Below are 541 nucleotides of genomic sequence, written 5' to 3' on the forward strand. Positions count from 1 at the left end.
TGGTTAAACTCTGTAGAGCTCCTTTTTTCATGAGAGGATCAGATTTCATTGATCTCCAAGTTCCAAAGCTGTTCATGAACCCTGCTGTTTTGGATGTGTGACAGCTATTTATTTCAGGGAAGAAAACTATATTAAGCATCTTTATTTTGCTCTCCTTGGCTAGGAAAATGTAATGCTATATTGGAACAGATTAGTGGTCCACTAAGTAATATTCAGAGCCTTGAGTTAATAAGGAAGGAGGGTTTGTACCTAAATTTCCTGGAATGAACAAGTAAAGATGTGAAAGTCAGACACAGTGATACATATACATGTAATCCCAGTACTTAGGAGCTGAGGCAGGAGAATGATTACTTTAAGTCCAGCCTGCATTATATGAGGAGACCCTGTACCAAAGAATATTAAAGAAAAGATGTGAAATTCAATGTTGTGAATTCTGTTTTGTGTTTTAACAGTGATTACCACTGCTGGGGGTCTTATCTTAATCTAGTGGGTTCAAACTATAAGATTGGGTATGTGTCATTGAAAATAAAAACTCCCTGTA

The sequence above is a fragment of the Nannospalax galili genome, unplaced genomic scaffold, assembly GCF_000622305.1.
Source record: "Nannospalax galili isolate Female #2095 unplaced genomic scaffold, S.galili_v1.0 scaffold3, whole genome shotgun sequence".
In the NCBI taxonomy this organism is placed as follows: Eukaryota; Metazoa; Chordata; class Mammalia; order Rodentia; family Spalacidae; genus Nannospalax; species Nannospalax galili.